The sequence below is a fragment of the Anas platyrhynchos genome, chromosome 13 (assembly GCF_047663525.1).
Source record: "Anas platyrhynchos isolate ZD024472 breed Pekin duck chromosome 13, IASCAAS_PekinDuck_T2T, whole genome shotgun sequence".
Lineage (NCBI taxonomy): Eukaryota > Metazoa > Chordata > Aves > Anseriformes > Anatidae > Anas > Anas platyrhynchos.
In genome coordinates, this window is record NC_092599.1 from 13585176 (window position 1) to 13600775 (window position 15600).

Consider the following 15600-nt stretch of genomic DNA (forward strand, 5'->3'; position numbering starts at 1 on the left):
TTGACTCAGCCAAAAGCAGACACCTAACTGAAATTCTCAGAACAGGGACTTTAGAGGTAAACGGTGAGAGAAGGACGCATCCAACCTGGATCTGACTATAGCACTCGTGTTAGTGCCCAGCCTGCTCTGCTGGAAGACCCAGAGTTTCTCAGGTGCCTAGGCTTGCATTCTGTCTCCACCAAATTCCTTCTGCTGTCCCTTCAAGGATCAAATGCAAAGGGCTTGATCTACTTGTCCTGTTAGTCAAAAAAATAAATACATTTTACATATATATTTATATATATATTTAATCCCGTTTTGACTCTGTTCTCCACAGCAGGTGCACACATTTGCAGCAGCTCTTTGCTCACTGCATGCTTCTGTGTTTCTGTAAAGCTCATAAAGCCTCCTGAGCAGGGGTATGTATTTGCTGTGTGATCTGGATAATGGCCACTGCCCCGCTCTGAAAGCCAGGCCACTTTCCTTGCTTTTTCCTGGAGGAGGAAGCAGTGAAGCCTTGCTCCTGGGTGAGGCAGCAGCTCCTGGCCTTGCAGGACCTCAGGGGGAACCACGAACTGTTGCCACCAACGGTGAGAACCTTGCTGATGAGGCGTGAAGAAGGAAGCACGCTGCTTTTGGAAGCAGCACCCCCAGCTTTCGCTTCCCCCTCATTCTGGCCCTGACCAAATCCTAAGAGGACAAACTGTACTTGGCACCTCCCCAGGCACGGCGAGGAGCAGCCTCCCCCTGCTCGGAGCCGTGGCTGCCGCTGGCTGGCACTCAGACAGGCTGTGCTGCCATCGGGCAGGTACACTCAGTGCCTTCTTGCACTGTGGTGCCACTACAAGCCAGGCATTTCTGGCCACCCCAAGGCTTCTGTCTGCAGCACGGCTTCCTGAGCCAGCAGAGGGGCAGATGTGGGGGCTGATCAAGTTGAAAAAAAAAAAAAAAAGACATTGTGAGGTTTCCTCACTGTTATGGCTCCCGTAAGCCTCGCTGTGCGGGGCTGCTGGGGTGCTTTGCTTTTCCTCACTTCCCTCTTTCACGCACACCCTGCAGACGTGCCTGGTGGTGGAGCAGAGCCTCGGGTAACCACCGCGACACCAGGCCCAGCTACAGACACCTCTGGGGAAATGTGAGCACGGGGCAGCCGCTGGCACAATGAGAGGAGCAGCTCGGCCATGGCTGGCTCACTCACCAGGAGCAGCTTCACTGCTGGGCACCCGAGCATGAATGCTGCTGAACACGACGCAGCCTGCAGCATGAAGAGGCCTTTTCCTTGAAAACAGATGTGACGCCAAGTCCTCTTGGTTTTACATCACAGCCCATCTTTCAGGCAACACAATTAAACCACCGCCAAGCCAAGCAAGGACTGCGTTTGGGAGTGATGCTGAGTCACAGCACTGCTCACTTAGCACAAGAATGACTCTGCCCAGGTTTATGGGGCCGTGATATTTAATTGGAACTAAGCAGCTCCGAGGCCCTCATTTCAGCACAGCTGTCTGAGGTAGATGGGTAGTCCCAGGTTTCAAGCACTAAGCAAACCATACTCGTCTCTTAAAACCCAGCAGTGTTGTTCAAAGAAACGGAACGGCAGTTTATGTCACCACTCCGCCACCACAGCAGTAAAATCAGTCACGTTCCCATACAACCCTTGCTTGCTTTCTTCTGCAGCCACTTTTTCTTTCCCAAAGCTGTCACAATGCCCATTTTCATGCCCGCTGTAGAGCAGACCACTGTGATCCTTGTACAATTTTTTGTTATTTATAAAGCTGTACTCAAGCATATTGTTGCTTTCATACACTCTCCCTCCTTTTCTGTACCTCTTATTGTATCAGGAAGAATAAAAAGCTCATCTCAGCTATCCAACAAACATAAATGCCCACTGCAAGCCTGAACCAGGCCGAGGAGCAGGTATTACATGCAGATAAGCAGGGTGCTGAACAGTCTAAGCCGCAACAGCCACGTTCCAGTTAGCACAATGCATAACGCAGAAGTCAAGCTACAAATCAGAAATACACAATCCCAGATTAAAAATAACAATAATAAAAAAAAGCAGAATGTTACTGTGAAGAATGGCCTTTTTAGTCAAATCAAATATTTGCAATTCGTGAAAAATAATTTTCTCCCCCAGCATTTTTAGGGACTATTTTTCCCATTTTCTTATGCTTTTGTATGCAGTTGGGAAACCAATGATTTCACACATTTTAGCTTAACAGAGGTGGAAACACTAGGAAAGGGAACATATTCACATTTCAGAGAACTCTGCAATTAACTGCAACACTGAAATGAATATTAAGCACAACTCTCCACTTCTCCCTTCCTCACCTGCCTGGGAACAAACAGTGCTACAATTCGGACTGAATCGGTGCGCAGCTAATACAGCCCTACTACAATTTTTCAGCACGTGTCACAGCCTCATCATTGCTGTTATGCTGATCAGAACCGATCAATTTGCTTCGTTCTTGTGGCACAGGGCCTCTCTGCTACTCAAGGAGGCCAAACAGACACAACAGTAATTCATGCCCACATTGAGACACCTTCACTCCGCCAGGTGCGTGAAGAACACTGCTGCAGGGAGACCAGTGCCCGAGCTGCTCTGCCTGCTCACAGGAGGGGGCAAGCCCCTGAGTCGCTGCTGCCTGGTTCTGAGGGACACCCACACGAAGCAGCAGAGCACTCGGCAGCCCTCACTGGCCAGGCAGGAAGGTCACTTGTCACAGGTGTCCCCCAGTCACTGACGCAGCCACTTAAACGCTCCACAGAGCTCATGGAGCTCATCCATCCCCAGCATGGAGCAGTGGCAGAACCCAACAGCCACTTCAGAAATACAACACTTCCAAATAACTCGGTCATTGGTTTTGTTGTTGCTTCAGACAATGAAAATAAACTCCAAACTACATGACACTCCTAAACCTATGCCCGAATGTAAATACAGCTCTTGGAGATCCTTGTGCCAGTGTCACACTGAAAAGCCCACGGACTGGATGCGAGCAGCTGACTTCAGATAAGGTGCCTGCCAGCAGAGAGAGGAGGTTGGAAACAAGCACCCACGTGAGCCAGTATGATCAGAGCAGGTGATCCTCCGAAGCCCTCTTTGCAGAGATTTTATTACAGTTGGGCAAGCAACAGGCAGGTCGTGACTCACTTGCCATGAGACACGCTGCCGCTAACTCCTCCCAGCAGCATCAGGATTTCAGGTGGAAAGTTACAGCTGTGTTGTCGACCAAGGTCGTGTAAGAGGTCGTTCTGCGTGCTGCCTTTCAAATGCTTCCAGCAGGTGTCAATTCGAATGGCACAAGCATGCTGAAGCTCTAAGGTGGTCAAAATACGCCTTACGTGGGCCGCACAACAAACCTGTCTCATGTTCCAGCAACAGCAACTGAACAGAAAATGAAGGGCGAACATCTCACCGCCTGCAGGGGTTCAGCATTGCTCCTCCTGGCCAACAGCAGCACACGAGAGCGTGACCGGACAGGACATCCAGCACTGAGGGCAGTGCAGCTCCCGACACGTACAGGTTTCTCTCAGGGCATTGCAGGATGTCAGCTAGCTTCCTTCCTCCTCTAGAGATTTCCTGGCATTGCTGCCTTGAACACAGACTTCAGCTTCACGCCAGCATCCTGTCCTCCTGTTCCCTGCCTCATCAGCTGCATTTCAATCTAACCTTTGGGCAGCAGGCAGTATACAATGCAGGCTGCCTTACATTTCTACAACACAGAATGCTTTGGGGTGGAAGAGACCTTAAAGCCCATCTAATCCCAGCCCCTGCCATGGGCAGGGACCCCTCCCAGCAGCCCAGGCTGCCCCCAGCCCCATCCAGCCTGGCCTTGGGCACTGCCAGGGATGGGGCAGCCACAGCTCCTCTGGGCAAAATGTTAAACAGAAGTGGCACTGTCCGTAATCCTAGCTAGAGAAGTGGACGTTCAAAATTAAATCCACTTCAGTAACTGGATTATGCTTCTTGGCTAATCACTGAGTGAGCTCCATATGGTCTCCTACAAAGACTGTAGAAGACAGTATGAAGAGGGAAAGATGGGGCTAGACCCCACTTCCTGCAGACCACCTTTGTTTTTTTAATCTATTCTCTAATGCCATCTGCCTAACTGACCCGTTGCATCCTTACGATGAGACTGCAACCACTGATGGAGTATTTCTGAGCATGGGAGGCCCTCCATATCCAAGCAGCAAAGATTTGCCCCCTCAAACACTTATAGACAACGCAGTGCCACAGCACCATATTTTGCACCTGCTACAATTGACTTGGTTCAAGAACGGGCCCACATCCCTTCAATCTGAACCAAGCCACAGGGATGCACGAAGTTCTGTCCTGCCACACTCCCCGTCCACCATACAGAAGGGTATTTATAAATTTCCCGTAGCTCGCTTGTCCTTCAAGGAAGGCCGCAAGGTCCAGTCCATCAGGTGCTGGAATCCTGCGAGGCAGGAGCAGCCCCGGGCTCCTCATGCCTCACGGATGAAGGCAGAGCTCCTTTTAGTCCTTAACCTTTTAGGCTAACGGCAGCAGGAAACGGGCTCAGTGTAAGTGAACACGCCGCACCAGCACGAAGAAGAACCCCAGCTGCCAAGCTAATTGTAGAGACGGGAACGGGTGCTAGGAGGTTAGGACAGGAGATGGCACGGCTGTTGTATTAGCGCTGTTCCAATGCCCTCAGCAAGCCACAAGCAGGGAATCTTACGTCTCAGGTAAAGACCTTCCATTATTTGGCGCAGGGATTTTACCCTTTTAATGGAAAAATCTTGACAACCATGAGCATTCACGTTACAGGGAAATTCTAGCTAGGTTTTTCGATACCTCTTGTGCAATGCCTTCCAAACTCAACCATTTTCTTCAGTCTGAATTTATGCACACGCTGTGGGAGTCACATCCTCCACCCTTTGTTACCTATTGCCAGCCTGAAGCTAATGCAATGAGAGCTGAACAGGTTCAGAAGCCACCTCTCTATAACGACCCTCAGTGCTGGCACAGAAAAGTGGAAAGAATGAAATCACCTTGAGGGACGTGCTGAGTGTGACAAGTATGACCGCACTTGTGTGTGGAAAAAGCACTCCTGATCAGAAAAAGCACCTGACGTTTCTCACAATCCAGCTCTCTCTGCTAACTAGTGAGTATTGTTCAACTTCATTTTCTTATCGGAGAAGTTTGCCTGCATTGCTCCACGGATGTCTGCTTCTCCATCTGATTGAGGGTGGGGTTTGACACCTACTGTTTGGTTGTACGACTCCCACGTCTGTGGGGCAACCCTTGGTTGGGCAACTCGAAATAAAGATGACTTTGCAGCTCACTTGCACACGCAGCAGATAGGAAAAATGGCTGTGAAACAGGCTAAAATGACACTGCCAATGACACAAATGACGCTTTCCAAACAGTTCCACTATTTTAAGGCATTGCCATTCTGGAACGATCACAACAGACAGATTAGCAATGTGATTTACAGGAATACGCACACACTTGGACCCACAGTTTAAGCTCAAACATTTTGCAAAACAGTTTAAAAACTGAGCGTGCAGTCAAGGCAAAACAAGGGCAAAACCTCACAAGCTTACAACTACAACATTTTCAGAATTCTTTGTCCTCTTTTACATACAATGTAATGACATGCATTGTGCTGGTTTGGAGTAACAGTGACAAAAAAGGAAGGCAAATGAGACTTGAGGCCTTTCCATTATTGCTGTTTTGCTGGAACTAATATCGTACAGACTAGCTCCTCAATGTGCAAACATTTCTTACGTTAACTACTAGATTTAGAAAGAAAAGGAATTAAAGCAGTACAGCGCTTATCAAACATCTTATTTGGTTTCAATTAAGTTGTGAGGGAAAGAAGAGGAAGAATGGAGTGGTAAGGGAAGGAAGAAAAACAAAAGGGTACAGAGTTGTTTTCACTCTCCCCTATACAGACAATTCCCTACGTCAAATTGACAGAGTATAAGAGAATTCGTGGAAGTTCTTAGAAGAAGACGGATTCATCTTAGTTATGTTTTCTTGAAGCTTTCATGTTCTCAATGAGCAGCATTTGTTGTATTAATCTCTTCTATTCACCTAAAGAAAAGATTGTGAGCTACTCAGCATGTAGGTAGACTTCTTCCAGATGCCTCCCTAATGCTCAGGCAAATGTTCTCAGACAGCTTAGAAGAGAGATACTCTTGCTGTAGCTGAGCATTGTTTGGACAACAAACAGCACAAAATTTTTGTCTTTACAGAATAAGGAGTGTCTAACTCCGATAGCAGATATTACAGAAAAAGGAAGAGAAAGAAAATCCCTGTTTCCTGCAGACTACAGATTTAGGTCACACAGGATCCAACTACAGCTTTTAATTTCTAGAAACCAAGCAAACTACAATTGACAACCTTCAGCTGATAATTCTTTGCTTATTGTGCCAATCCTTCAATAACATTTTTTCTGATCATTGAATGTGGTTTGCTGTTTTTGTAATACTGGAAGATAGTGCTGTGAACAGTAAGGGTAAGATTGCTCCCATTTCTACACAGGATACGTTCAAATACAGTCTCGAGCAACTTTTCGTCCTTTATTTCTAGTAGAGAACACCAGAATTCAGTCCTGTCTCTCTTGACTTGTCAGGTCAAATGGGGAGGAACATCCCCCAGAGCAACTGCGGGTCATGCGTCCCTGAGGCTTGCCTTCAATCACACCATTTCTGTGCACCAAAAGAAGAATACAAAACCAAGATAACAAAACAGCACGTGCCCAGGACAGAAACTTCACCGTAAGCAAGGTTAAGCGGTCCAAAAACACTGAAAAAGAGTAAGCTAAGAGCTCAAGGCTCTGCAGAAGAACTACAGGTGTCAAGTTGGGTGGCAGAGAACTAGAACCTTTACCAACTGTTAGGTCACACTGGTGGCAGTCCCTCACAATTTCACTTCTCCCTACCAAAATTCCCTGCTGGTCTTGTGACCTCTTGAAAATGCAAGAACCTTGTGCTTTAATGAGCTGAAAGCAAGAGAGACCGGCCACATCATCAGATACGAGCCTGTTCTGGGAAATGGAATTATATTCATCATAGCCCTGCAATGCATTGACTCCATCCATTAATGGCAACTTTCCAACACTCCGCTTAGTTTTACTGCCAAGCCAGGATCATGCTGGGGAACAAGAAAATAAAGTCTATTAGTAAGAGAAAAATGCTACACAAAAGCAAACTCAGCAGAGCTGCACCATGGATACTGTGGCAAATTTCAAAGGAGGAACAGATTATTTTTTTTTCTCAGATAGGCAATAGTGCTCCTCCAGCTTTCTCCCATCACTCTGACGCGGTCCAGATCTGCAGCCAGAAGGAATGAAAAATAAGTTGTCTCTTTGTCCTGAATGCTCATGTCTCAGTAAGAGCTGAAAAAGACATTTGCTCTGTGTGCTCTACCACCCCTTCTTTCACTCATCTTTCTGTACAGAGACATCTAATTATTGCTTTCTTCTTGCATCCTTTAGCCCAATTCCAAAGAGTTGCTGTTTCTAGAAATATCTTTCTGTATACCACCACTAAGAGTGGAAGTTTCTGGTTTCGTTGGTTGGTTTTTGGCTTCCTACTACTTGCATTTTCTTCTCATTCTCTAACCTGAAAACTTCAGCTTGTCCTATAGGTGAGCATTCCTCAGCTCCAACCCAGGGGAGTGAAATAGCTTTGAAAATACTTTCAGGAAATGATCTCATTTTCTCTTAGCCCAAACATCTCCCCACACTTCCAAGCAAAACCCAACAAGAAGGTTTGCAAAAGGATCCTAGCATCTCCTCTGACAGAGGCAGCACTACAGAGCTTCCTTCTAAAATTTCATGCCAAAAGGCTGTCTTGGGAAACTTCCAACAAAATTGGACGCAGTCTCAAAATATGTCCTAAAACATATCCTAATATGTTATGAAAGGAAATACACACAGATACGGGATATAAGGAATAATGGACGCAGAGACAAAGCTACCTTCCTACAGCCAATGCAGATCTGTGCCAGAATGGAGCAGAAAATGGCAGCAGTTGGGAACTGGGGAGGGAAAGTTTACAAAAGATTCCTACTGTGCAGGCTTGGGCTCTAAAAGGCGCTGTCAAAAGGCTCTACTCTTAGTTAATTTGGTGAAGTCTTTACTTGAACACTATGATACTGCCAAATCTGGCTCTCTGCATAGCTCGGCTATCCTGAAGCTCCCCTTGCCCTGCAGCTGACTTCGAACTTAGCTGTCAGCTCGTAATTAGGGCTGTGACTGCTGGTTCCACCCTCTGCTGCAGCCTGTGCTCCCGCCTAGGCTGCCTATAGCACCAACACGCATAAAACAGAAGGAGACCATGTCAGGGATTTAACTTACCCTCCCTTTGCTCCTGCAGGCCCCTTTACAAAGCTCCTTTGGTCTCCATTTTTTCCTTTTGAGACACTGCTCCAGAATCTCACTCCTCTAGTGGCTGAAAATCTAATTTCCAGACTAAGTTTATTAATAGCAAATTTGTACCAATTTGTCCTTGTGCCAGCATTGATCTTTATTACAAAGACCTTTTCTTCCCCTCTAGTATTTACTTTGCAATGAAGTGTTTACAGAGAGACATCACATTCCTCTCTCGGTCTTTGTTTTGCTAGGCAAAACAAACTGATCTCTTTCAGTTTTCCCTCATCTACTGAGCTTTCTGTCCCTTACTCATCCTCGGAGCCCTGTTCTGCACCTGATCCTGTGTGAGTGTTTTTTTTTCCTGACAGAATCGTACACAGTGTTCCTGGCACTCCTGCATCTTGGTTTGAAACCTCCCTGTTTGTACCAGGACTGTCTCCTTGAAGCTATCCTACGATCGGCCCTGACACTTCTCCACCGCACGGTTCCTGTCGCTGCTGTCAGCGTTCCCTGCTGCCCCGGCAGCTCCCTAGCGCTTGGCTCATTCCCTCCTCCTACCTGCCAGCACTTGGTCCCCATTTCCCTGCCCCTCCACAGGGCTCTGCCACGCGCTGCAGGTACCCGTCAGCTGCTCTGCTCCCCAGCTTTGAAAGCATCACGCTCCCACAGAAGATTCCCCTGGTTCTGTTCCTCCTTGGCCTCCTCCCCTCGTTGGTAGGCTTCTCTGGTCACCACTGTCTGGCCTTCAGCCCCGCACCTTCTGCGGGTCAGCCAACAGTGACAGAAGGACACAGCCCCCCTCAAATCCCCCTCTGTCCTACTCGGAAGTACACAGCCCGTAACAGCCCCTACGAGCTCCAAAATGCAGCTGAATCACCCTTTCAAAATGGCCAGATACATCCACTGAGCCTCCCCCTGCTGCCACAAACAGGATCACCCTTTTTTATTTTTTACTTTTAAACATGGGCCAGTTCTCCTCAGGCTTCCCTGCTAATGAATCACCAGTTCCCTGCTCATAGGCAAAATTCTTGCTGCCTTCATCACGCTGGGGTTTCCCTGTACCTTCCAGTGCCATGCACTGAGCTGTGATGTCTCCTGGACTGCAGCCTTTCTGCCTGGCCTTTCCAAAACCGCTTTCAGTATAAACCCGGACACATCAAAAATGGCACAGAGAATACAGATGGAGAACAGGCAAAGGCATTTTCATTCTTGCATAAAGAATCAATTTGGACATAGCTAAACCCAGAGCTTTGCTTAGGGAACAAAGAATTCCTCCGTTCTCCAACCCTCAATCTAGCTCTGCGAACTGGTGCAAGCGGGGACATCTGTTGCCTTGTGGAAATGCAATTCAGATGAGCACACCCACGGGAACTCGGCCAGTGCTATTTCAGTGGCGTGGTTCCAGATGGTGCCCCCATACCCTGCCTTCACTCACGCGCTGCTCCCAGATCTTTACAGCAGTAACAGCCGTTAGGCTGCACAGCAGAAACCAGCTCACAAACCCTGCCTGTTCTACAGTAACTCAAGAACTTAGACTCCTCTTTCCATATCTCTATGTTCACAACAAAGCTGTCAGCATTTTTATTTCTGACTTCTGGACAGCTTAGCCTTCCCTGATACGTATGGGTTTCTTATCACTGGTACCACTAAGAAAAATACAAAGTCTTTAAATCGGTGCAGTGGGGTGAACATGGCAGCTACATCTTGCCAAAAGCAGACTAGTTTTGGCAACATAGTGCTAACTGTCTCATGCTTCTCTGCTGGCATACTTTACATCTACTAAAACTACTGCTGCCTGGCTTGTGTATGTGCTGCCATGAGAAATGATTGCGTTGCCACTGTGGTCCTTTGCCATGCCACAGCCCAGACCTGCTCTTCCACCCTGGATGCTATTCTCAAACCAAACATTTGCTTAAAACAAACAAGCAAGCTGCTGCTACAGCGTCAGGTTGTTTTAACTGTATGGCACAACAGCTGCATGGATTTGAAAGTTTTCACCTGTGTAGTGAGCCAGGCTCCAGTTTGGTTCCCTGGCCTGTCGCTTCCCACCATTACCTGCAGCGCTGACTGCTGAGCCAGCCCCAGAAACATTTTCCTCCACTGGGGCAGCAAAGAGCCACCCACTGGGCACCAAATCATGATGCAAAGCATGGCAGGAAAGGAGACGTCGCGACGATCCCTCAGTTTTGCAGCCTCCCGGTCGCGTGCGCTACGCTCCCCTGCTCAGGCCATCTTGTGGTTCTTTGGAAGACATTTGTGTTGCTGGTTTGGGCAGCACCTTGGAAAAGAGAAAGAGGCATGACTCTGTTTGCCACTGTGGGAGGGAGCTGGGGATGGCCCAGCAGGCAGAGCGTGCTGTCCTCTCCCCGTGCGAGGGGCAGCGCAGAAGTAGCTGTTTGAACACCATGCGCCTCCATGGGAGCCAGTCAAGGGCAGCTCCTGCAAAGGAGGTTTTTAGGACTTCCACTGCAGCGACTTGGATTTAAGTCCTAGTAAGAAAGCTCCGCGTCTTCTGTACTCACAGTGCAAAGAGGCATAACCAAGAGTCAGTGCCCTCGCTGGGACAGGGAGACAGATAGCAAAAAAAAACCCACCAAACATATTGTCAGGAAGAGAATCTCTTAGCAATGGATTTGTTTGGTTTTGGAAAGAGCATTGATTTTGATAAAGAGTTCCTGCCAAGGCTACTTGGAATAGCTTTGTTTCTGGCAGTCCAGAAGCGTTATTTCAGAACTTCCAAATTGTATGTATTTTATCTTAAAGCTTTTTATCCCTCATACATCATTTACTGCCTTGCCCTAACATGACAGTAGTGGTGAAATATTACATCATTTTTTAGATGATTAAGATGAATCACATTGTGCTGCAGAACAAAACGTTACTTGCTTTCTTAGATGGAAGTCATTCCTGGGTGTTGCAATGGCACTGCCAAACTTTCATTATATTGCAAACAAAGGACTTCCTGTTCTACAGAATAAGATAAGATGTTTCAGTCCATATTAAGTAGCAGCTGATCTTATCGATTAAAAAAACCCACAACTGCCTACTGTGTTTTCTTATATAATATATGTACTGTGATCTACTACTAGTGTTTACTTAGCAAATCAGCAGTAAGCATAAGTAAAAAAAACTTTAAAAGCGTGTAATTCAAAATGAAAATTCAGAAATCCCAGAGCAAAACATTTCTAAAATCAAAATCTGGGACACAGTGTCCTCATAGGAAATTTTAAAAATAAACTATTTAATTCTGATTAAAGAGGGGGGGAAAAAAAAAAGAACAAACAAGCTTTACAGTGTCAGAACTTCCCAGGAAATGGCAGTTCTGAGTTAGGGTAATGCGTGCTAATTCTGAGAAGCCCGAGCAGGATTTTTTTGCTAGGGACGAAGTCCAAGAGGATCAGGACGGAGGGAATTCTGCAGGGACCCACGGTACAAACAGCGAGGTTACGGGAGGTCAGGCGCAGCTGGGTGTGAGCGCTCCAGGGCTAAGCAGAGCTTTGGTGGAGGAGCACAGCGCTGCCCGATTAGACGAGCACGGAAAAAGGGCGCTGCCCTCTCTCGTCTGCCCACTGTCTCCAGAAAAGCAGCAGGTTGGCCCTTGAGGGAGAAGTGTCACGCTCCTGCGGGAAGCACGCTGGCACCCATAAATGGATGCTCAAGGCTTTACGCTGAGCGCCCACACGGATTTCTTCACCATGCAGATACCTCCTAGAGGGGTGCTCAGGAACAGGCATGTCGGCAGCAGCAGGATGGTGCCTCCCAGGTGCTTCTTGCTTTTCCAAATTTGGCCTGAGCAGAAGAGGGTGCTAGCAAGCACCAGCCATGGCAAAGACGGCGGATTTCAAGCAGTTACTTTGCAGTCAGGATACCTGCGTCAGCCAGACATGTTCAACTTTTAATTTTCGTGCCCGTGACTCATGACTTTCCACGCTTATGACCTATCCTGGCCTCAATCCTGGCCCTACTTAGTAACAAAGTTACTTAATTACTAAATTAAGTAATTTATTTAATACTTAACTAATTTCATTATCCAGATTTTTAGCAGATACAAAGGCAACCTGGCCAAAGACAAGATTTTCACTCTCAAAGTATTTATGTCCCTTTTATTTCCCACATAGGCAATGATGCATAGAAAATCTGAATTTAATGAATAAACACCTCCACAATCTTGGCTTTGTTGCTGGTCAATAAGGAATACAGGCAACCCTTGAAATAAGACAAATGATATATTTGCTGGGCTTATGGAGCTTAACCGTGGAGTTTATTGCCCAATTCAGGATCCGCATCACGTACGCGTGTGCACGCGCGTTGCTGAGGCGGAAAAAGTTCGGACACTGAACAAAGGGCTACTGTCTGCTGACACACGAGACAAAAAACTCACCGACCTGGAAGCTAAAGTACAAAAAACACTTGCAGCTTGAGTGCCCCCTGCCCATACACATTAAATGAAGAAGCCTTGTTTGAGCCAAGGATACCCTTAATCTGCTGTTCTTAGGCAAGCAAAGCACATGGCAGCAGCATGACTCCCACCCCGGCAAACCCCATCAGCAGCAAAATCACACGAAGGGCAACGCAGGACTAAACTGCCTTGTAGGCAGATTTTTCTGTCACAAGCCTATTCCAAATTATCTAGCAGAAAGAAACTTGTCCATGGAAGCCAACAGTGTTGGCCGGGGGAGAGTTACACAACACCAGAAGATACTGGCAGGGGAAAAGAGCACTGAAAACTTGAAGAGATGGAGCAACCTGTGAGAAAAGCTTTTAAGCACTATGGCAATGCAAATGCACCATGACCTCAGAGGACCCATGGCTCAGAGGACTTCAGGGAAGCAGCAAGCTCAAAGTCAGAAGGGATAGTGAGAAGGTCACCCCCGGATGAGTGGCAGAGCAACGTGGAAAGGGAGAAAAGACGTATCAGCTTAGCAGCCCGCGGTCCCTGGAAAGGTTTAAATCAACAAGGCGACGCTTGTTTCACGGAATACCAAGGCTGCACGTCACCAGGTGACCAACTTCAACCCAAGTGGAGCACATGGGATGACTTCACTGAGGTCAGCTCTCACCGCCTACTCTGGATTTAGAGCTGGAACACCAAAGCACTACACAGACCTAAGCCATTAATCATAAGCCAAACACCAGGCCAGAAGTTTTGTAATATTTCAAACCTTTCTCAACAACCCAAGCAATTGTGCTCATGAGCTAGACAGTCTTGGATGAGTGTTTCAGACAAAGTGAGGGCTTTGACATCAGAAGGCACCCTTCTGCCAGCTCTGCTGAGCACTACTTTGGTAGCAGCTCAGACTGCCAGATTCAGGACCCAAATTGATAGCAGGCACAGTGTGCCCCACAGCGCCCATGCTATTGCTTGTATTCAAAACACAGGAGACAAGCTAGCCATCGAGGAAAAAAGAGACAGAGCAGATAAGCAGCTACAATGACGTACACCAACTAACCAAGTGGAAATCAAAATCTCCCACATAAGAACTGTTCAAGACATCCCACTAAAACGTTCTGTCTCCCATGCACTCATACCTAACATTGCAACTGGTGTTTACTGAAACTCAGGCTGGTGGCAGTTTCCTGAATCACAATGGCATGAGGCTCCCCAGCGCTGTGCTCCGTTCACTGTTGCTTGCCCATCCCCTGTGGTCCACCACAAAGCCACCCACCCTGCAGGAGGTGCTCCGTTCACTCTGCAGCACATGCATTACGTAGAGATGCTCAGAGTCTGCCTCCTGGATGCAACTTGTACGTTACAGACACTCGGCCCCATGCTTCTGCTCATCATTTCATAGTGGTAAAGCAGGAATGTGGCAGCACAGGCCATCCCTCCTAAAAGTCCCGGCTTTGTTCTACCACACCCTTTCTCAAGAATCTTGTCTTCTCTAGACAAGCCTCCTACAGTGGCTTGGTCACCACTCCCTCCTCCTCCTCGCCCATCACATCTAGCATTCACGCATGTCCAGCTCATGCAGTATTTAGCAATGGCTCTGCCAATGATACAAACCATGAAAATTGCCCTCATGCCAGATTTCAAGACTGAGGCTCTCCAAATCAAACATTTTTTTCCAGCCAGACTCTCCTATCTTCATGCAGAGAGAGGGAATAGCAGTAACTGCTTCCTACTCTCGAGGCACTACCACATTCCCAGCTGGGATGCCTGTACTGTTTACAAGAATACCAGGACTAGTAAAGTGAGAAATGAATACAGCTAGGTTCCCAGAACTACTATTAGAGCATTTGAGCTCTTTCTCTTCCATGGCTTCTCTTCCTTTGCTGTGTCTCAGTTTATTGCCACTGTGTTGGCTCTGGATACTTAGATGGCAAACTCATCTTTATCATGCTGTAAATTGCAGCCTGGAGCTGAGAATCCCCTCCATGTCTCCTGATGCTCCCCGCCACGGGCAGGAATCTCAGAACATCCCAGCTGTCACAAGGAAGTATGAAGCCCAAGACTACTCATGGAAGCTGAAACCAAAGAAGATGCCTTAATGGGATGAGGTACTTTGTTCCCCAAGCAGCAGCTTGTTCACTGGGTGTAGTTTGAAGGCTTTCTGTCCTGCGGTAACCTTGCTCACGTACCAACTTTTATCATCATAAGACTGACTGGGCAGCTGCAACTGAAATGACTTCTTTTTAATGCCCCCTCTCTCTCCAAGATAGCACGAGCACTCAAGACACAGAAAAGAGACCATTTAGGTTTGCTGGTGAAGGGAGAAGGAAAATAAAATCTTTAAATTGCAACTTCTAGCTCTAAAGTTACAGTTCTGACATCAGCCACGTAAGGAAGATGAACCATGGAGACCACAGCATGTGGTAGCACTTTTCTCCACCTGTCGGCAATAACAACATATTCAGTGCTCATGCAAAAAGCTCCGCTGGCTCTTGCGAACAGGATGCAGACCCAACTCTCTCAGCACCCTGCAGCAGGCCTGTTTGCCTGTGCATCACGCTCTCATTACGCTCACAGATGAACTTGTTACAGAAAAATCTAGCATTGGTACTTTGGCTTACTTCCTTGTTCTTTGGTTTTGCACTGGCATCACTGAAAATGAGCGAAACAAACTGAATTTATTGTGCTGTGCCGTGGTGGTGTGCCCTGCCACCAAGCAGCAGATGCAACGGATGCAACTTTCATCAAAGTTGGCTCTTTCTTTGCCTGGGTATGATTGAGGAGGGTACCGCAGGACAGGCTCAGTCCTTTCTACAGCAACTGACTACCCCACAGCCTCTATACAAGGCACCCTTACAATACACTGAGACAGTAAAACGATATTAT

The 15600-nt window shown here is 47.3% G+C and overlaps 1 protein-coding gene across 1 annotated transcript in view; it reads right to left on the bottom strand.

The window, feature by feature from the left end:
• The window catches only part of MAPKAPK3 (MAPK activated protein kinase 3), a 129020-nt gene that overhangs the window by 108375 nt on the left and 5045 nt on the right, over window positions 1-15600 (bottom strand). The gene's annotated exons all lie outside the window — the stretch shown is intronic.